Here is a 22,716-nt window from a genome sequence, read left to right as displayed (position 1 = left end):
TGCATGTTTTTCTCGTTGAGTGCTCTGAATATATCATGCCAGCTCTTTCTGGCCTGCCAGGTCTCTGTGGATAAGTCTGCCGCCAATCTAATATTTTTACCATTGTATGTTACAGACTTCTTTTCTCGGGCTGCTTTCAGGATTTTCTTTGTCACTAAGACTTGTAAATTTTACTATTAGGTGACGGGGTGTGGACCTATTCTTGTTGACTTTGAGGGGGGTTCTCTGCATCTCCTGGATTTTGATGCTTGTTCCCTTTGCCATATTAGGGAAATTCTCTCCAATGATTCTCTCCAATAGACCTTCTGCTCCCCTCTCTATTTCTTCTTCTTCTGGAATCCCAATTATTCTAATGTTGTTTCATCTTATGGTGTCACTTATCTCTCGAATTCTCCCCTCATGGTCCAGTAGCTGTTTGTCCCTCTTTTGTTCGGCCTCTTTATTCTCTGTCATTTGGTCTTCTCTATCACTAATTCTTTCTTCTGCCTCATTTATCGTAGCAGTGAAAGCCTCCATTTTTGATTGCACCTCATTAATAGCTTTTTTTATTTCAACTTGGTTAGATTTTAGTTCTTTAATTTCTCCAGAAAGGGCTTTAATATCTCCAGAGAGGGTTTCTCTAATATCTTCCATGCCTTTTTCGAGCCTGGCTAGAATGTTCAGAATCATCATTCTGAACTCTTGATCTGACATATTACCAATGTCTGTGTTGATTAGGTCCCTAGCCTTCGGTACTGTCTCTTGTTCTTTTGTTTGTGGTGATTTTTTCCGCCTTGTCATTTTGTCCATGTAAGAGGATATGAAGGAGCAAATAAACTACTAAAAGGGTGGCAAAGACCCCAGAAAAATGCGCTGTAACCAAATCAGAAGAGACCCCTAATTGTGGGGGGGAGAAAAGGGATAAAAACAGGTTTTGAAAAAAAAAAAAAGAAAAAAAGAAAAAATTTTAAAAAATAAAACAAATAAAAAAATATAAAAAAGAAAGAAAAAATATATATATTTAGATGAACTAGTCAAAAAACGTTAAAAAAGAAAAGGGTAAAAGTTTTAAAAAATTTAGCAGAAGAAGAAAAATGAAAAAAGAAAAAAAATTGAAAAAAGAAAAAAAAAATTGAAGTAGCCGCAAGACTAAAGAATCATGGGGAGAAAGCCATGAGTTCCGTGCTTTGCTTTCTCCTCCTCTGGAATTGCTCTGCTGTCTTAGGAATTCAACCTGCTTTCTCCTTGATAGATGAACTTCGTCCTGGCTGGATAGTTTGTTGATCTTCTGGGGGAGGGGCCTGTTGTAGTGACTCTCAAGTGTCTTTGCCCGAGGCGGGATTGCACCGCCCTTACCGGCGGCCGGACTAAGTAATCGGCTCGGGTTCGCTTTTGGGAGCTTCTGTTCCCTGAACGCTTTCCGTAGAGTTCTGGAGGACGGGAATGAAAATGGCGGCCTCCTAGTCTCCGGCCCAGAGGAGCTGAGAGCCTGGGGCCCCACTCCTCAGTGCGCCCCCAGAGGACAGCACCCAATCACTCCTGTATCCCCAGCCTCTAGCCGCGCTCCGAGCTCACCCAGCCCGCGACCAGTTCAAGGTAACCCCGAGCTGAGAGTTCAGTCCTTGGCTCTGTCTCTGCAGCTGGCTTCTCCGTTCTAATACCTGCGAGCTCTCCGACACTCTGACACCCCCGATCCTTCTGTGACCCTGCGGGGCCTGGGGCCACGCTGGCCCCGCGTGGGCTTCACCCCGGTTTAGCCCCTGGAGCAATGTCCCTCAGTGGAACAGACTTTTAAAAGTCCTGATTTTGTGCTCCGTTCCTCCGCCGCTTGCCGGGAGCCGGCCCCTCCCCCCGCGGTCTATCTTCCCGTCGTTTTAGATTCACTTCTCCGCCAGTCCTACCTTTCAGAAAGTGGTTGATTTTCTGTTTCTAGAGTTGCTGTTCTTCTTCTCTTCACTCTCCCGTTGGATTTGTAGGTGTTTGCAATGTTTAGATAAGCTATCGAGCTGATCTCCTGCTACCTGATGTAGTCTCAGGCTGCTACTTCTCCGCCATCTTGACTCCTCCCTCCCCGGCACTGATTTCTTACTGCAGTGATATTAAGATGTCAGTGGTGTCTGCTGGAGCTTCGGCAGCCTGCAGGAGGCCCAGTCTTGTGCCGCAGTTTCTGCAGGGAAGCAGGTTCTCCCGGACTTACTCTTTCGGTTCTAAGCTGCACTGGAACAGCCTCCTGGGAAGTGCAGCTCCCTCCCCACACACTCTGCTTATTACCCTGTGTTCCATTAGTCAGGAATCTTGCTACCCATAGGAGGAGGGTGGGGTGTGGTGGGAAGAGGGGGCTGGGACCTTGTAGCTGCCTCTCACACCTCTGGCTATCTTCCTGGCTCTCCCTCACCTCCTTCTCTCAAGCTGTTCTCTGCACTTTCATTTAGAGATGTCTTGTTTCAGCAGAGAAGTTCCCCCCTTTCCTTAGCCCTCGGTCCCAGTTCTGTCCATGCCTTACTGGTCATACACATCTCAGGTGAGCTTCTCAAGGAAGTTGTCCTACAAAGCGGTCTCTCCTGAAGACATTTGGTTCCAGCTCCTTTTAAACACTTTGGAGTGGGCAACAGTAACCCTGTTTTACACTTGAGGAGACTGAGGCCTGGAAAGAATTAGTGAGCTGCCTGTTAACAGCACAGGGCCAGGATCCTAAATGAGGTTGCTTGACCCCTAGTCCCAGGCTGTTTCTGCTACTGAATGCTGCTTGTAAGGGCCCTTCTAAGGACTGCAGAGCCTTTTACCCACACAAGCTCTCCCAGGGTCAGGTAGGGAGACAATGCCCTCTGTCAGCCTTCAGACCACGTGGTGCAGAAGGCTTTTGCCGACTTTACGTTACTACAGCCTGCAAGTGATTCCACACCTGTGAATAACCCCAGGAAAGAGTAGCATCAGGTCTCAAACCCAGGCTTTCCACTTCCAAGTCCATTGCTCCTTGCACCACCACGTGGTGGAAATTCGAAGCGGAGGGTGAGAGGTTTGTGACTTCCACGTGGCTTTTCAAGATCAGAGCAGTGGGCCACCAATGTGGGCTTATCCTGCACCTGCCTGCCCCCATGGCCCAGGCCAGGTCCCGGGGGTGTTGCCTTCAGGGGCAGTGGTGGGTGCTGAACCTCCCTGGGGAAGGCCAGAAGAACTCTGAGATGCCTGGGCTCTCCCCTTTGTTTTCTTCCCTTCCCTTGGTTTTTTTGTGGAGCCGAGCCTGTCATTAGTCAGGCTGTGAAGCAAAGGGGATGAAAAACTGCCTTGGGAAGAACTCTTATTTATTTAAAATTAGAAAAAAATAAAAAAACAATAACCCTAACTCAGAAAAGACTGAAACATGTTTCTAGTGTACTGGATTTTCTCATCTGGTTGTGAACAAGGGACCTAGTCCCTTACAATTAAACTTTAGGTATTTGGCAGGTTTTTGTAATGAATCTTGTTCTGGGTAGAGCCCTGAGCAACAGCACCGTGAGGCTTCCTTCATCCCTCGGTGTGTTCTGAGGGGCTTGTTAATGGCCCTCATGGCCTGACGTCACTGTTCTACAAGGCCTGGGGAAGGGATAGAGTCAGGGAGGTCCACATCCTCGATGTATAGTTCAAATAAGGCTTTTCTTCCGAGCAAGGGAGTCCTGGGTTTCTCTCCCTAGGACCCTGAAACCACCCTCCTCGCAGCACCCAAAACCCTCTAGCACACTTCTTTCTGTTTTCTTTTTTAAATTAAGTTTGTGTTTTAATTCCAGTGTAGTTAGCCTACAGTGTAACATTAGTTTCAGGTGTGCAGTATACCCATCTCCGTACGTCTCCCCGTCCGGCACAGGTACTTTTGACTTCGACAGTGAAAATCGATCAGACACACAGCCCGTTACCAGTCCAGAGCAAAGGCAAACATGCGTTTAGCCAGTGGAACAGAACGGAGGACAGTGGGAAGCAGAGGATATTATTGTTCTCTGGGGCGGCTCCTTGAGGAGAAAGCCTGGCGATGCGCACAGGAAGCAGTCAGTGGATATAATCCTGGCAGTATGAACACTGGGGCGTATTGTTCGGTGCCGTCAGCCGAATTGCAGAATGAAATCCCAGTGGATGGGGACCTCTCTTCCTATGAACTCATGCCCTCTCTCCTTCCTCGCACTGGAGTGTGCCCAACAGCTCTCTTTTCCCCAGGCAGGTGATCCTCTCTTGTTTAGGAAGCTGCAAGGGCTCCCTCCTGTCTGCTGAGCAGACTTAGCCTCTGAGTTTGTTCTGCCCCTGGACTCCTCTCCCGCCCTTCCCACATGCCACCCGCATGGCCCCCCCCACACCGGGCGTTTCAGGCGGATGGAAGCACCACATTTCCCACACCCACTGTCCTTCCTGTTGCCATTCATGCTTTTCCTTTCGTTCCTTCTCCCGGATTAGGATTTCTTTCCTAAATCCCATCTCTGTGTGCGCCCATTCTTCCCATGGTTCCAGAGCCCTGGTGTAGGGACACCTCCTTCTTTGATTCCGCTCCCCCAGCGAGACACCCCTCCCTCCTCTGGGTGGCCACAGAATTGTGTCTTGTTGATCATAACACCCCCCAGCTTTGCTAGTTGCTTGGTACGGTTTCTTTTCCGCCTGCCTTCCCTCATCTTCTTTGAAAACAGGGGTAAGTGAGTCTTTATTTTGTGTAGTGTGGAGCCAGGCAGGATGCCTTGGGCAGAGCAGGCATCCAAAAAACATGTGATGAATGAATGAGTGGGACGTTTCTTAAGGTAGAGGTCAGTGGTCTCCTGCCCAGGTTAGTGTTCACTGGTCATATCTGTCCAGCCTTTCCTTCGTTCTCTGCTTTTGCTTTTGCTTTTCCCTCTTATTTCTTTACCTTTCCTCTTTCTTCTTTTTCATTTCTCTTGTCCCCAAGCCTTGATCTCTAAATGGCTCTGCAGGGCATACCCCTTCTCTCCAGGTGCTGATTCATGCTCCAGGCATAGTTTGCCACCATCCCAAACGATCTGAAAGAAGAGCAACACACCGTAGGGGCTGTGATCTCAGCATGGTCTGGCAGCAGGAAAATAGGGCCCTTTCCCCATATGATGCTTATTTGCTTTGTAAATCATGATGTGAAAATATGCGCCCATGGAGCATTCCCTTCTCTCCTCTGGGAAGCAACAAGCGCTCTTCCCTGACCAGTGTCTCTGCTTATCTCCAGTGGTGGGAGAAGCAGGAAGGAAGCAGGTGAGCACAACCCAGAATAGTAGCTAAATCTTTTTTCTTGCTAAGACTCCTCTGTCTGCAGTCAAGACTTCTGGACATAGTGGTTTGGCTTTAAAAAGCAAGAAGTGAGCAAGGCTGTAGGGAAGGAGCCTCATGTTGGACTTGACTCTGGCTCTGCTATACCAGGGTGTGGAGGGGGACTTGCCATCATGTAAGGGGCTCAATTTCTTCTTCTGCACAGTAGGGGGAGGGGCTGGATGATCTCTGAGGTCTTTTCTAGACTGAACACTCCAGAATGCCTGATTTGAGATTCCACATCCACCAGAAAAGACTGCTGAGGCTCAGCCTGAGCCCAGGGCCAGGAGGGGGCAGCACCTGCCACCATCAGAGCCCATGGCCTTAGCCACCACAGGGTCTGGGCTGTCCCTGCCCAGGGGGTCGGGCTGGACACCACGCCGCACTCCCATTTGGACTTTTGAGTTATGTCCCACTGCAGGTGCAGGTTTGTGATTGGCTGGGTCGGGACTGCCGGCAGGACTGCCGAGCCCTGGGTACAGGAAGCACTAACTGCTCCCCTCTGCCTGCTGCTGACTTCACCTGGCATGACACACACGCAGACCAGGGCACACTCATCCCCAGCGAGGCTCCAGTGAGTAGCCCATATCCGGGCAGCTTGCTGGAGCTCTGTTGCTGGAGCTCTGTGACGCAGGCTCGGGTCTCCCCCGGGCTGGTGAGAGCAGCATCTGTGAGTAAGCGCCTGTGCTCGCCCACTCTAGTGTGCGCTCTGTCTCCCAGGGACCCCTGTTCTGTGCCTAACAGCTGCATTTGCTCACAGCAAAAAAGGGAAATGCCTGGCATAACAGATCCGAACACCAGAAGGTGACTAGGGGCTGTCACTCTTATGGAGAGCTTTTAATAAATGGGGATGGCCATAAACACTTGAAATGCAATCAAATGTTTGAATTGCAAGGAGCCTGCAAGATGATGTAGTTCAGTGATCCAGAAACCCTGCAGGGCATCAGCAGGAAGCTTGTGAAAACATATATTCCTTTTTTTACCCCCAGGCCTCCACTGTCCCCGCTTTTTTTTTTTTTAAAACACATGTTCCCGGGCCCAGCTCCAGCTTTACTGAATAATAGACTTTCCGGTGCTGGAACCTGGGAATGTGGATTTGTAGCCAGCTCCGCAGGCATGTGTAATGCAGCCGGTCTGCAGAAAGGCGTTTCGGAGCCCCCCACCATCCAGTCTATAGCAGTGCATGTGGGGAGCTTACTAGCAGTGCAGACTGCTGGGGTAAGGCCTCCGGGGCAGGGTTTTAACAAGTTCTCTGGGTGGATGGGTGATCGACTCATCCTGGTTTGCCTGGGACTGTCCTGGTTTTAGTCCTGTAACTCCACTGTCCCAGGGACTCCCTCAGTCCTGGAAACCCCAGGATGAATTGGTCCCTTTTTGGGGCAATTTAATGCATACTGAATTTTGAAAGGCACTGGAAACCGTTCATTCCGCAGTTGAGGAGAGGGGGACCGGAATGGAAGCAGTCTGCCCATGGACATGTAGAGAGAGTAAGAGGCTTCCTGCCTGCATCCTTGCTATTCTTGGAAACATATGTTGTAAGTAGCTGCCTTGCTCTTTTCTACTCCCTACTAGGAGCCAGCCCCAGAGGAGCTCATTATGGAGTGGCTGTGTTTGGGGTGAATAATCTGTATTCTGTGGTCTTACTTGAGTGAGGTATGCAACAATGACAGGTGCAGGAGTCATCAGACTTCCATGAAATCTTTCAGGGCTTCTCTTGGCCCGGGTAGGGGAAGCAATTTACAATTTAATGCATTTCCATTTGGTCATAGTCCCTGAGATAGCAGCGTTACCGAGACAGGGAACCCCCGAGAAGGGATTACAACCTGGGGCTGTGGTTCCATGGAGTCAGGACTCTGGGCTGCTCTCCTACATCCAGGGTCCCCGTTGAGGTCCTGGGACATATCCTGGCATGGCTCCCTTTGTTGCTAGGAGGACTTCCAAGTTCTAGGAGTTCCAAGACTTGCCAGGCTGTGCCTGATTATCAACCCCAGGTTTGGTTTACTTATTCCAGGTGCCCATTGCATGACTAGTTATGTAGGAGTGGAGTTCTAGGCCAGGTTCTTGTAAGACAGTGGTTCTCATACTGGAGCCTGTGGCAGACTCACCCAGAGGAGGGCTTGTTGAAGCTCAGATGTCTGGCCCCACGCCTCAGAGCAACAATAGATGGGTACATTATGAACACTTGAGTGACTTTGTCATGTGACACCCATTATTGATGTCCCCAGGCTGGGTTAATTGTATAAAGCCAGGCACTAGAAAATTTCTAAGGGTTCTCCTAGCAACGGGGATTTTACTTATAAACAAATAGATATGGCCTGATAGAGGATGTACTTTCATCATCACTGTTCCCCCTTCTCCTAAGTGTGCCTGTGTGTAGGTTAGTACTTAAAATCCCACAAATGGGGCGCCTGGGTGGCTCAGTGGGTTAAGCCGCTGCCTTCGGCTCAGGTCATGATCTCAGGGTCCTGAGATCGAGTCCCGCATCGGGCTGTCTACTTAACGGAGAGCCTGCTTCCCTTCCTCTCTCTCTGCCTGCCTCTCTTGTGATTTCTCTCTGTCAAATAAATAAATAAAATCTTTAAAAAAAAAGGTGCTTGGAAAAATGCTGTTAAAAAAAAAATCCCACAAATGGAGAATAATTGTTTTGATGTAAGGGTTTAGCTTAATATATAAATATCTATGGGTAGGGTAGGAAAAAAACCCAATTCAGACATTTATTTAGAACCTCTTTTGTTCCAGTTATCATAAGAGCAGAAATATTAAGTCTTACTAGTCATTTGTACTTGAAACCTCTTAATCTTAATGTCTGTGGTACAAGAGTCTCCTGATTTCCTTCTTACCTCCCTGGCCACCCTTTTCAGCTCCCTCCACCAGCTCCTCCTTCTCCTGACTTCCTAATATTGGTGTTCTCAGGGCATGGTCCTGGGTTTTTTCTCCCTGAGGGTGTCATCTGTCCCCTTAGCTTAAAACCCCATTAGTACACTGGTGACTCTCATATTATACCTTTAGTTTGAACTCCTCCAAGCTCCAGCTGCTTGCCAGACAGTTTCTCTTGGATGTCTGCAGATATCATACATGAAACATGTTTCAATCCATATCACATAGGAAATCTGTCCATTTTTCTGTCTGTATGGCCCCTCCCCTAGTCTTGTCTACCATTTATCTTTTTGTCAGTGCTGTGGTCTCTTCCTGATTTATCCCATAGTGGCCAGACGAGGGTCCTGGAGTGGAAAGCAGACAATCTCTGCCATACTGAAAACCCCGTAGAGGCTCCCCAGCCACATTCTTCAGCATGGTCTGCAAGGCTATCTGGGACCCGCCTCCGCCTGTCCCCCATAGCCTCGTCCTGCACTGTGTCTCCCTGCAGCCCACGTGCTCCATTCACCTGCTTTCTCTTGGTTTCTGGAACACAGCAAACCTTGTCAGACCTTTGTATGTACTGTCCCCTCAGTTTGGAATGTGTGTTCTTTCCCTTTGCTGGTGCGGCTTGTTTCTTTTCATACTTCAGGTTTCAGTTTAAACATGATGCCTTAAAACGTCCTTCTCTGGCCGTTCCATTCTGAGTAGGTGTTTTATGACTTACTGTTTTCCATTCAGCACCCTGTTGACCTTTGTATTTGACCTTACAGTCTGTACTTACTTTCTGTTCCAGGCTGATGACTTGTGTTGCGTCTCACTCCCACACTGGGCTGTGGGCTCTCTAAGGGCACGGTGCGGCTGATGGGGGGAGATTGACTTCACTGCCTGCCGTGCAGAGTAGGCCCTTAAAAAAGTGAGGGAATGTAGTAGTTCCCATCTGGGTAGTGAAATAATTCTGCTCAGGGCTACCAACCATGGGTCAGAAGGAAGGAGAGGAACAGAGGGAGAGAAAGAAGGTTTCAGACACAGGGAGCCATGGGCATTAGCAAGAAAGGATGCAGGGCTCCCCTTCAGTTTTAGACCGGATTGCCTGGATCAACAGGTCCAGGCTAGTCGGGAGCCTGCCCGCAGCATTTCAGACCTACTTCTTACGTTCTTACTCTCTCCTGAGCATCTCAGTGGCTTCTTATGGAGTCCTGCACAGGCCTGGCAGTAATTAGGTCCATACTCAGATCTGTGCCTTTTGGCATGTATCTGGGGGAAGGAAGCCCTTCATTGTGATAGAGATATGCTTATGTGAAGTAGGCAGCCACTGAGAAGTTCCCGTTTCTCCTCCACCAGCCAGCCTCCCTTATGCCTGGAATACTCACCCAAGAAAAAGCACCCTGGCCCAGCAGCTGGAAAGGGCCTGAGGTGTGGAAGGTACTGTTGTGGGTTTGAGGACCAGCAGCAAACAGTAGGTTCTGAGGGTATGGAGGTAAGAGAAGACGGTGGATACCAGAGTTTCATCTTAGAGAATGATGTGTTAGCTTCTCAGCTAGACCTGTACCTGGGTATAAGCAACACAAGGTAGTCTTGGCGCCTTCTCATTTATTCATTCATATATTCATGTATTCATTCATCAAACATTTATTGAGCCCTTGAGATTGGGCTTCTCTGAGGATTATGAAGAAAAACGTGAATGGGATACAGTCCCTGCTTTCCAGAGTCCCGAAGATCATTATAGATCATTATGATGAGAACAAGAATAGCTTTATGCGCAAGTCCCTGTGGGAGCACAGAAGAGGACTTCTTGCCCAGTCTGTGTGATCAGAGGAAGTTTCTGGAAGGAGTTAACATCTAACACTGAGACTAAAACTTCGAGTGGAAGTGAAGAGTAGGGGAAGGAGCTGCAGAAACTGATGTGTTCCCTCTCCGAACCCAGGCTGAGTCCTGCTGCAAGCCAGGCACTCTCTCATTGTTTGTCTTCCTTTAGAGGCGACCTAGGAAATTACAGTTTTATGGAAGGGGCAAAGCTTGAGGGTAGGCAGGGAACTGTGGGAGAAGCAAACGTGGTAATTTGAAGCATGCATGCTGATCAGACAGCTTCAGAAATCAGCTTTAAATTTAGGCTTTCACTACTCACTGTGTGACCATGAGCCAAGTTACCCAAACTCCCTTCCCCTCGTTTTTCTCATCTGCACAGGGGGGCAGTGGTAGCACCTACCATTGTGGGAGATACGGTGACAAATTTACATGAGTGCATTTAGCATGCAGCCCGCACATAGTAAACACAGCAAATGACAGCTGTTACCACAATCATCATTAACGTTGTAGCAGATTGTACACATTAGGGAAGGAGGAGTCCTTCCCTATTAGAGGATTCAGCATCCCTCAGCATCCCTCCCCATTTCCATGTGACTTACGGGGTCTCCCTGGGGTAGGAGTATACATCCCTAGTCCAGCGTTGGCAGGCTTGGCCATGTGACGTGCTTTGATCAACAGAGTGTGAGAGGAGGGGCGCCTAGGTGGCTCAGTCAAACGTCTAACTCTTGGTTGCGGCTCAGGTCGTGGTCTCGGGACTGCGAGATTGAGCCTGGTGTCGGGCTCCTTGCTGGGCACGGAGCCTGCTTAGGATTCCCTCTCTCCTTCCCTCCACCTCTCCCTGCTTCTATTTTTTTTTTTTAAAGATTTTATTTATTTATTTGACAGAGATCACAAGTAGTCAGAGAGGCAGGCAGAGAGAGAGGAAGAAGCAGGCTCCCTGGTTAGCAGAGAGCCCGATGCGGGGCTCGATCCCAGGACCCTGAGACCATGACCTGAGCCGAAGGCAGAGGCTTCAACCAACTGAGCCACCCAGGCGCCCCTTCTCCCTGCTTCTAAAAACACCCAGAATGTGAGAGGATGTGACCTGTACCAAGTGTGAGTAGAAGTTGTTGCTGGTTGTAAGCCGAGATTTTATGACTCTTTGTTACTGGGGGAAAGCTGACCAGTAACACCATCGTCCTCGCACAGGAGCATGGGGTAGGGAAGACTCTTCAGAGGAAAACATTTCCAGGCTGAGCCCTGAAGGTGGTCTAAGTCCTATTTAGACACAGGGATGTGTGTGGGGAGTATTCTAGGTGAGGGGAAAAAAACCTGTAAAAACTCCTGATTTTATGAGAAGGAATGGAAAAGAAGTTCAGAATGGCTGTGAAACGAGGAGGGGAGAGTGTTGATAAGTGACGTTGGAGAGAGAGTGAGGGGGACTTGTAAGCCACAGTAGGAAATTTGGTCTTTATCCTAAAGACAGTGGAAGACCATTTCATGATTTATTTTATTTATTTATTTTTCTTTTTGCCTTTTAGAGTGATCCGTCAGGCTGCTTGCCCAGACTAGCTCCAAGGGGTCAGGAGACCACAGGGCAGTCTAGCAGCCGTCTGGTGAAGGATGATGGGGCTGGTGGCACAGGGAAGTAGACAAGTGTGACATGTGATGGAGAGACAAGGTGACTTCCTATGTGAGAGCTGAGGAGAAGGGGTCAGTGATGAGGCCCCCTGCGTGGGAATTAGATGGGTGATGTGGATGTGGGGAGCCCAGGAGAGGAGCAGGGTGAAGGAGGCCGATGAGGAGTCTCCTGTGGCCACTTGGGGTTGCGGGTATTTGAGAAACACTGTGACATTCCTCTTCACAGTGACCATGTGTCCAGCTAAAAGCTGGACATCAAGAGGAAGTGACACATAATGCAAAAATAAATACCATGCCTGAATTCCCCAGCGGACTGCTGCTTCTCTCTCATTGGCCAGAACAGTGTCCGATGTGGTTTTAACTTTGGTTTGCATTCCCTATAAGCATTTCCTGTGTGTGCGTATTTTATGAGCTAGGGTATTTAATACAAATGATACATTATTTGTATTTTTCTGTAATTTGCTTTTTAAAAACTCAACCACACATCTTAGAAGCAGTCCGTGTCGTTGCCTACAGACCCAGAGTATCCCTTGTAACTGCGGCGCGCTCTGTGGCGTGCACGTGTGACTGGTGCGTTATCTGACCTCTCTCCTGCTGGCAGGCGTGTATGGAGTTAGGTTCGCTTGTTCTCAGGTTTTTGCACCTACGACAAGGCCACAAGGGACATCTTTGTGTTTGCTTCTTTTTTGGTGTTTCTTAAGTGTTTCTTACAAAAACAAGTCTCATAACTAACGTCTAAGACACACAATGGAGTAAGAAGGGTTAGTAGGCGTGTTTTAGTTGAACAGATACTGTCTGGTGGCTGCTAATGTGTTTGTATTGATTTTTCCTCCCACCAGCAGTGCAGAAGAGTACCTGTTCCTACACCTGATGTTCTAATACTTAACATTTGGATTATCTGAGGAACGAAAAATTGCATCACTTAAATTTATGTGTTCCTGCCTATTAGCAAGATGGAGCATTTTCTCTTTATTACTCATTTGTAAATCTTCTATAAACTGTTCATATTCCAGACTGCTTTTCTCTTAGTTTGTCCTTATTGATTTCTAGAAGTTCTTTGTATATTCCGGATACTACTCCTGTGTTGTTATTTGCAAATATTTTATATCCATTTCTTGTAATTATTTAAAGATTTTATTTATTTATTTGACAGATAAGAGATCACAAGTAGGCAGAGAAGCAGGCAGAGAGAGAGGAGGAAGCAGGCTCCCTGCAGAGCAGAGAGCCGATGTGGGGCTCGATCCCAGGACCCTGGGATCATGACCTGAGCCAAAGGCAGAGGCTTTAACCCACTGAGCCACCCAGGTGCCCCTTTACTTTTTTTTTTAATAAAGATTTTTATTTATTTATTTGACAGACAGAGATCACAAGCAGGCAGAGAGGCAGGCAGAGAGAGAGGGGGAAGCAGGCTCCCTGCAGAGCCCGATGCGGGGCTCGCTCCCAGGACCCTGAGACCATGACTGAGCCCAAGGCAGAGGCTTTAACTCACTGAGCCACCCAGGTGCCCTGATTCTTACTTTTAACATCCTTACCTCCAAGGATAATAAATATTATACTTCCTTCTACTTCTTTTTATAGCTTTCTATTTTACTTTTAGGTATTTATTCCACTTGAAAGTTATTTTTATTACAGTATGACATAGCTATCTAACTGTTCTTCCTCCCTAAAGAGAGAGCCTGCTGCTTGAACACCATTTTTTTGAGTAATCCATCATTTCTCTTCTTATTTGAAATGCTGCCTCTACTATTTATTAAATTCCCATATAAATTCCTCTTCTCCCAACTCCTTCCTTCTGGGTTTTGAGTTCTTGGTTCTCTTTCTTTTTCCATCTTCTGGATTCTGCTAATTGCTGTCTCTTTTTGCTTCTTCGGGTCTGGGGGTGGTAATGGCCCCACTGTCACTTGCTCTCTGGCATTATGGATGGCACTTTTCCTTGTGAATTCCCTAGACCCAGACACTACCTATATCATGTGTAAAAATAGCTCTTTTTATTAAAACCTTTTGAAATCATCCTAATCTGAATGTTCTGTTTGTTTCCTGCTGGGTCCCTGAAAGATGCAGTCACATTGAAATTCTAATTGGGATTGAATTGAATAAATAGACTGTTTTGGGGGAGAAATGAAATACAATATTAAATCTCTCATCCATAAACATGGTTAGTCTTTAAGAAGACTTTTTTAAAAAGACAAAGTTTCATGATTTTTTCGTAAAAGGTTTTGCATATTTTGTTTGTTTTATTAATGGGTAACTTTTGTTTTTCTCTTGACAGAGGATCTCTTTTCTAAAGTATTTTTGATTGATAAATGCTAGTTTATAGAAAAACCATTGATTTTTAAAATTTTATTTATTTGGCAGTCAGAGATCAGAAGTAGGCAGAGAGGCAGGCAGGGGTGGGGGGGAAGCAGGCTCCCTGCTGAGCAGAGAGCCCTGTGCGGGGCTCGATTCCAGGACCCTGAGATCATGACCTGAGCTGAAGGCAGAAGCTTAACCCACTGAACCACCCAGGTGCCCTGAAAAACCATTGATTTTTATGTAGTGGTTTTGCATCTGGTTACTTTGCTGAACTCTCTAATGAGTTCCAGGTGCTTTTTACTTGATTTTCTTCAGTTTTCTAGATATATAATCTCATTTGTGAGTAATAACAGTTTTATTTCCTTTCCATTTTTTCAATAACTTATATTTCTTTCTTGTAGGTTTTCTTTTCTGGCACTTTGTTGAAAAGTATCAACATTGATGAACATTCTTGTCTTGCATGATATTGATAGGTATTTCCACCAAGTTAAGGGCTTAAATGTCTGTTTCTCATTTGCTGAAAGTCTTAAGAATCATAAATCGATGTTGAATTGTATCCAGTGTCTTTTCAGCAGTTTTAGAAACAATCATATTCTTTAATTTTAATTTTTTCTTGAAATTATGCATGTACACGTGTTAAAAAGGAAGATAGTCTGAAAGGCATTTAATAGGAAATACCTTTTTTAAAGCTTATCCTTTTTATTTTCTGCTTCCCTGAGTCATTTCAGTTTTCTCTTCTAGTTATTTACATCCAATTTTTTTTAAGATTGTATTTGTTTATTTAACAGAGAGAGATACAGTGAGAGAGGGAACACAAGCAGGGGGTGTGGGAGAGGGAGAAGCAGACTCCCGACTGAGCAGGGAGCCCAATCCATGGCTCGATCCCAGGAACCCGGGACCATGACCTGGACCCAGGCTCCCCTTTACCTCCAATTTTTAATCATATGGTTATGCTGCTACATTTTTTCTTTTTTTTTAATATTTTATTTATTTATTTGACAGAGAGAGATCACAAGGAGATAGAGACGCAGGCAGAGAGAGAGAGAGGGAAGCAGGCTCCCTGCTGAGCAGAGAGCCAGATGCGGGACTTGATCCCAGGACCCCGAGATCATGACCTGAACCGAAGGCAGCGGCTTAACCCACTGAGCCTCCCAGGCGCCCCTCTTTTTTATTTTTTTAATGTTTTATTCTTGAAAAATTTCCTCCACTGATTGGAATGAAGTTACGCACTTTATTTCAAATTTTCTAGGTCTTTCATCCATTTTGACGTGATATATAAATGCATATTTTTCTAGTGAATTATAGAGTTAATTAGTATTTAGATTCTTTCTCTGAATATGACTAGAAAGCATTTCTTTATTTGTGGCCCCCTTATCTAAATGCCATGTTGCTTTTGACTCGAATTTAATATTTTTATTAAAAACTTTTTTCTTTTGCAGTCAGTACTTAGACTTAATGAGAAGCTTTTCTGATTTTTTCCTCTGTATCTTATTTATAAACATACTTAAAATGGTTTTTATTAGATATTGATTATGTACAAAAGGCTGTCTATAAAATATGTGTGGGATAAAAATAAAAATACAGTGAGCACATAAGTACCCCAAACCCAGCGTAAAAAGGAAAGCACACACAGCTGCTAACATCCTGCCATCTTTGTTCCAATCCTAGGTCTACTATTTATTAACTGCGTGACAGTGAAGAAATTGTTCAATTTCCTCAGTTTAAACTCAATTATACCTCAGTTTCCTTGTCTGTAACACCAGCATAATAACACCTACCTCATAGGGGTATTGTAATGAGTTAAAAATCTGCTAATGTTTAGAACAGTACCTGGTATATTATAAATACTATATAAATATTATCTATTATTGTTGGAAAAATATACCATACTTCATTTATTTATTTAATGATTTATGGGCTTTTTTTTTTTTTACTATCTCAAACAGTGCTCTGCATGCATATACTAAATCATAGAGTACGAACATTTTGAACTATATGATACCAGATTGTTTTCCATGGTGATTGTAATGATTTACACCCCAGCAAGCACTATGAAAGCATGGTGTTTGCTCCACATTTTCATTAGATATGGAATTAAGAGGTTTTTAAATACTTTTCAACAGAGTGGCTCTGAAAAGTTATCCCGTTATGATTTATTTTGTACCTTTCTGTTTACTAGTGCAGTTGGCCATCTTTTTGTTAGCCATTGCAATCTTCTTTCTTTCTTCCTTTTTTAAAGATTTTATTTATTTATTTGAGAGAGAGGGAAAATGGGAGAGAGAGGGCATGAGAGGGGAGAGGTCAGGGGGAGAAGGGCTCCCTGCCAAGCAAGGAGCCTGATGTGGGACTTGTTCCTGGGACTTGTTCCAGGATCATGACCTGAGCTGAAGGCAGTTGCTTAACCAACTGAGCCACCCAGGCACCCACAATCTGCTTTCTTTGATGCAGTGTCTATTAAGTAGTTTCCCCATTTTTTTACTCTATTCTTATCTCTTATTGCTGTTTGAAGTTAATATGGCCTCTTACTCTTTTGTTCAATATATATGGGTTATAAATTTCAGGATTATCTTTTCACTTTCTTTATAGTGTGTTTTGATGATCAAAAGTTATTCAGTTTTAGATAGTTGATTTATAAATTTTGTCTTTTATGATTTTGCTTTTAGTGTTATTTTCAAGAATTTTTTCCTCACCCTGAGAACATACAAAAAACCTCCTGTAATGTCTTTGAAAACTTTGCTTTTCACTATTATGCCTTTAACCCATCTAGAATTGAATTCCTTTGTGGTGGGAGGTTTGAGTTTCAATTTCATTTTTTCCCATATAGATGATTTATTTCAGTAATATTTATTGAGAAATTCAACCCTTCTCTACTGATATGCAGTGTTATAAATAAGTTATCATATTGAGTTTGAGATTCTTTGTCTTTTGCTGTAATATTTTAGTCCATTAGCATTTATTGAAAGCACCAGTTTATCTGGATCTATTTCTACAACTCAGTTACTGGTATCATATTACTTGCCTTGCCCTTGTTATTTTTTTTTTCTCTTTTTGCATTCTTTTTGGTTGAATGTAGTGGCTCATTCCACTTTTTTCTCTTTCTATTTTTAGTCGTTTCCCTAGAAATGCTAACATATGCTTAACTTAGTCAATCTAAAGCATATCAAGATCTTTAATCTCACTTGGAACAGAAATAAGAGGACTTTAGAACAGTTTAACTTTGCTCACCTCCTCTCCTCTGACTTGTTTTGTTATGAATTTGTTATTCTTGTTTATTTTTAATACCACGATGTTAATATTGCATCATACACACCATATATATTTTTAGATTTGTCTGCATACTTACCAAATCTGTGCTCTTTGTTCCTTCTTATGTTTATTGAAGTTATTTCCCAAGTTAACAGATTTATTTTTAGCCTGATGAAGATATTATTTCACTACTTTCAGGTTTACATTATTGCTCTTTGGAAGTCAGCTGTCAGACTAATTGTCATCCCTTTTCCATCAATCTGTTTGTCTCTGGTGGCTTTTAGGATCTTTTTATCTTTGGGAGTTTCCATTTTATTGTGATATATTTACTAGTCAAAGCAAGTAACAGAGCCAACCCAGATTCAGTGGGTTGGGAAAAACATCCACTCTTGATGGGAAAAGTATAAAATATTATACCTGTATATATGTATCTTAAGTTTTTATTTAATTTCCTATTAGTTAACATACAGTGTAATACTAGTTTCAGGTATACAATATAGTGATTCAACACTTCTCTACGTTACCCAGTGCTCATCACAACAAGGGCCTTCCTTTTTTTTTTAAGATCTTATTTATTTATTTGACAGAGATCACAAGTAGGCAGAGAAGCAGGTAGAGAGAGAGGAGGAAGCCCGCTCCCTGCTGAGAAGAGAGCCTGATTCGGGGCTCGATCCCAGGACCCTGGGATCATGACCTGAACCGAAGGCAGAGGCTTTAACCCACTGAGCCACCCAGGCGCCCCAACAAGGGCCATCCTTAATCCCCATCACATTTTTCAGTCATCCCCCCACCCAAACCCCGTAACCATTAGTTTATTCTCTACAATTTAAGAATCACTTTTTGGTTTGCCTATCTCTTTTTTTCCCCCTTTGCTCATTTGTTTTGTTTCTTAAATTCCACATATAAGTGAAATCACATGGTATTTGTCTTTCTCTGACGGACTTATTTTGCTTTGCGTAATACTTCCTACCCTCATCCAGGTCATTGCAAATGGCAAGATTTCGATCTTAAGGCTGAGTAATACTCCATTGTGTATATATATACCGCATCTTCTTTATCCATTCATCAGTGATACAGATGGCGAACAGACACATGAAAAGATGTTCAACATCACTGATCATCAGGGAAACATAAATGAAAACTACTTCGCACCTGTCAGGAATGGCTAAAATCAACAACACAAGAAACGATGGGTGTTGGTGAGGATGTGCAGAAAGGGGAACCCTCTTGCACTGTTAGTGGGAATGCAAACTGGTACAGCCACTCTGGAAAACAGTATTGAGGTTTCTCAAAACGTTAAAAATAGAACTGTTATGTAATCCAGCAGTTGTACTACTAGGTATTTACCCAAAGAATACAAAAATACTAATGAAAGGGATACATGCACCCTGATGTTTATAGCAGCATAATCTACAAGAGCCAAATTATGGAAACAGTCCTAGTGTCCATTGATTAATACCTTTATTTTTGAATGAGTGAACATTTTATTAGTCTACAAATGTACTTATATAATTTTGAAAAATATTATTACATAAATGTAGAAAGGTATATTCTATTTAAAGACAATATTTGATGTGCAGGTGGATTTTCAGAAAATTACCCACAGGTTACTAACCATGGATGGGGATACTCTCAAACGTGACTTTCAAAAATAACCATGACCACAATAACCATGTGTTGAGTACTTATTCTGTATTAGGCACTATTCTGAGTGATTTTTTAAAAAAAACTTTTTATTTTGATAGAATTTTAGATGTACAGAAAAGTTGCAAAAGTAGTAACATACAATTTTAATATACCCCTTTTCCTGCTTTCACTAAATGACATGATAGTTCTTAAAATCAGGAAATTGACACTAATGTGACTTTTTTTTTTAAAGATTTTATTTATTTATTTGACAGAGATTGCAACTAGTCAGAGAGGCAGGGAGAGAGAGGAGGAGGCAGGCTCCCTGCTGAGCAGAGAGCCCAATGTGGGGCTTGATCCCAGGACCCTGGGATCATGACCTGAGCCAAAGGCAGAGGCTTTAACCCACTTAGCCACCTAGGCGCCCTGACACTAATGTGACTTTTAACTAATCTGAAGCCCTTATTTGAATTTCATCAGTTTTCCCACCAATGTCCCTTTTCTGGTCCAGGATCTAATTATAGGAATTATAGGATTTCTTTTTCTTTTCTTTTCTTTTTTTTTTTTGGAATTACAGGATTTCACATTGAATTGGCATATCTCCCTGACTCCTTCAACCTGACAGTTCCTTGGATTTTCTTTGCCTTTCATGACCTTGACACTTTGGAATAAGACAGGCCAATTATTTTGTAAATAATCTTTCAATTTTGATTTGTCTGGTGTTTTCTCTTGAATAGATGAAGTTAAACATCTTTGTCAAGAATACCACAGAAGTGAGGCATCTGGGTGGCTCAGTTGGTTAAGCAGCTGATTTCAGCTCAGGTCATGACCTCAGGATTCTGGGATCGAGGCCCTCGTCGGGCTCCCTGCTCAGCAGTCAGTCTGCTTCTCCCTCTCTCCTCTCCCTCTGCTTCTCCTCCTGCTCATGCTCTCCCCACCCCCCTCTCTCAAATAAATAAGTAAAATCTTAATGAAAAAGAATACCACAGAAGTCATGTTTTGCCCTTCTTAGTGCATATCTAGGGGACATAGTGTTGATTTGTTTTGTTACGGGTAATATTAACTTTGACCACAGGATTAAGGATCGTTCCTTCCAGGTTTTTCCCATATAAAAATCACTATAGTGTTGGAGAGGATGTGGAGAAAGGGGAACGCTCTTACACTGTTGGTGGGAATGCAAGCTGGTGCAGCCACTTTGGAAAACAGTGTGGAGATTCCTTAAGAAATTAAAAATAGAGCTTCCCTATGACCCTGCAATTGAACTACTGGGTACTTACGCCAAAGATATAGATGTAGTGAAAAGAAGGGCCATCTGTACCCCAATGTTCATAGCAGCAATGGCCACAATCGCTAAACTGTAGAAAGAGCTGAGATGCCCTTTAACAGAAGAATGGATAAAGAAGTTATGGTCCATATATGCAATGGGATATTATGCCTCCATCAGAAAGGATGAATACCCAACTTTTGTATCAACATGGACGGGATTGGAGGAGATTATGCTGAGTGAAATAAATCAAGCAGAGAGTCAATTATCATATGGTTTCACTTATTTGTGGAACGCAAGGAATAATATGGAGGACATGGGGAGATGGAGAGGAGAAGGGAGTTGGGGGAAATTGGAGGGGGAGATGAACCATGAGAGACTGAGGGTTTGGAGAGGTGGAGGGTGGGAGGTTGGGTGAGCCTGGTGGTGGGTATTAAGGAGGGCACGTATTGCATGGAGCAGTGGGTGTGGTGCATAAACAATGAATCTTGGACCACTGAACAAATAAAATTTAAAAAAAATCACTATAATTTTACCATTGTAATTGGTAAGAATTAACTTTTTAATCTGTGACTAATAACAGTCTTGTGGGGAGATATCCTCCTATTTCTCATCATACCTTTTAATCTACCATACTCATTTCATTTCATATTTTCTGCTTATCTGTCTGTTCTGAATTCTGGAAAATTACTACAGATTAACTTTCCAGTTCTCTAATTTTCTCTCTAGTTATGTTTACTCTGTTGCTAAATACATCAGTTATATTTTTAATTTTAAAGTCTGTAATTGGTTCTTCAAAGAAATTACCCTTTTAAAAGTCTTATTTTCACTGATAAAAGTTTATACTTACTTTTCAGAGGATTTCAACTCCACCTTGAAAAGTCCTTTAGAATTTTGTTTTATTACTATTTTCCCCACGTGGAAGTTCTTTGCTTTGTTGGAGAGTTCCCTCTTATGATCACTTGCGTCTGACATTTATGTAGTTCTTGGTTCTGCATTGATTTTCAGTGACAGCATCCTCCCCAGTGACCTTGCTGATTTCTTTCCAGGTGGCTGAGTGTCTTCTCGGCCAGTATCATTAGTAGTGTCTTGGCATGGCCGATGAGACAAGTTCCTGTGTGTCCTGGCACGGTGACCCACCCGTTTGCCATGTATAGGCCTCACATTTTCTTCCCATGGAGTGTCAGGAGGTCCTGTGGAATCTTACCTTATGTAACAAGCCTTCCAATCTACTTTTTTTTTTTCCGCAGTATGCCTCACAACTATGGATACACCAAAATTTTCTCTATTTATATGTGTTTATGAAAGTGAAGTTTTAGAAGTTTGGAGTAGCAGGATAGGAAAGTTAACACTGATACGACTCTTATGCCATGCACTGTTGTAGGTGCTTAATGTCTATAAACCTATTTACTCCTTACAGCATTACTGTCAGGTAGGCACCATTGCTTAGCCGCATTTTTTAGATCAGGAGAATAAGGTGCAGAGATAAGGCTTCCCTAAGATCACAGAACCAGAATCCTGCTGCGTCATGGTCTTTTTTTTTTTTTTAAGATTTTATTTATTTATTTGACAGAGAGAGATCATGAGCAGGCAGAGAGGCAGGCAGAGAGAGAGGAAGGGAAGCAGGCTCCCTGCTGAGCAGAGAGCCCGATGTGGGGCTCAATCCCAGGACCCTGGGATCATGACCTGAGCCAAAGGCAGAGGCTTTAAGCCACTGAGCCACCCAGGTGCCCCGCATCATGGTCTTTTAAATCAGTTCTAAAACTTCCCCTGGCCCTCGCCTCCTTACCAGCCAGTGGGCCCAGCTTCTGCCTCTCGGACTCTCCAGGGCAACAGCCCACCATTCAAGTTAAAGCCTGCAACTGGAGAGGCTGGGGATACAAGAGTGGCCATTAGTCGGCTAATACAACCCGTGTGACCCTCCAGGCACAATGACAGTGCCTGACAATGACAATGACAGATTGAACTTCGGACCTTATTCTTCCGTCTTCTGTCTCCCTGTGTCAACCACTCTTACTCCAGGACTGTTCTGTTGAAGGAAGATTATTGCAGGAACCAATTCCCTGTGAGGTTTTAGGCAAGTACTGTCTTCTCTGAGCCTGCCTTTACCTCCTGTGAATAAGTAGAGGGCTGAGGGGAGCTGGAAGAGGGAATCTAGATTTTTTTTTTTTTCTTTTCCAGCTCCGTGGATTCTCTGGACCTATGATCCACACATGATCATGTTTTCTTCATTTTCTTTCTTTGTATTTTGACTTGTTTGTATCCCTTTTATTTACTTTTTTTTTCCATTTGAGTCAGTCTGAAATACTTAAATTAATACAGGTGGTTAAAAAATTGAATAATACACCGTGCTCAAAATGAAAAACAGCGTCCTCCTTTCCTCTTCTCCTGCCCAGTATTACTCCCCGAAGACAACTGCTCATGGCTCTCTCTGGTTTAGTTCTCCTGGAGGTTATTTCCATACCTCTAAACAATGTGTGTGTTGCCAGGACTTGATTTATGAGCTCCAGACCCCATCTGTTGGGCCCTGCTTTGAAGGATGAGGAGATCGCTCACTCACTGTGGTGTCGGGGTGCGAACACTTGCCCCAGCTCTGGGATCTCAGCTAAATCTTAGAGGCCGTGCCCCTGCAAGGTGGGCTGTCGCCCCGGGAGGGCCGCTCTGGCACTGGGAGGGCCTTGTCCAGGTGTGTGTCGGGCTGACGATGGTAGCATGGGGAAGCACTGGAGCCAGCTCGTGGCTGTCCTCTGCGGAGG

Source organism: Meles meles, chromosome 15 (genome assembly GCF_922984935.1).
Source record: "Meles meles chromosome 15, mMelMel3.1 paternal haplotype, whole genome shotgun sequence".
NCBI classification, from domain to species: Eukaryota; Metazoa; Chordata; class Mammalia; order Carnivora; family Mustelidae; genus Meles; species Meles meles.
This window is presented reverse-complemented; position numbering follows the sequence as displayed.